Source organism: Plectropomus leopardus, chromosome 19, assembly GCF_026936395.1.
Source record: "Plectropomus leopardus strain MGB_pleo_1.0 chromosome 19, ASM2693639v1, whole genome shotgun sequence".
Classification (NCBI taxonomy): domain Eukaryota; kingdom Metazoa; phylum Chordata; class Actinopteri; order Perciformes; family Serranidae; genus Plectropomus; species Plectropomus leopardus.
Window position 1 is genome coordinate 16,382,520 of NC_142194.1, and position 350 is coordinate 16,382,869.

Genomic DNA, 350 nt, shown 5'->3' on the forward strand with positions numbered 1-350 from the left:
CTTCTTCTCATTTCAGAACCATTAGGCACCTTGCTGGGTGGACCAGTCGGAGAGTTAAAAACAGCAGCAGACACTTCCAGCAGTGTGTTTTTAGCCTCCTGGGGTGTAAGTACCGCGACACAAACGGGAAACAGACTGTCGTGGGATTCTCATGAATATAGCATGAATGGACAGATTTGAAGAGGAGAGGGGATTTTTAGCAAACCTCCCCCGCCCCCCCCCCACCCTTTTTAAAAAAACTATCCTGTAGTTAAAACCATCCCTTTGCTTCTTCTCTCCTGTAGGAAAATATAATTAATGAAAAAAATGGACAAGACAAAAAAAATATTAAAACAACAATGACCAAAAAA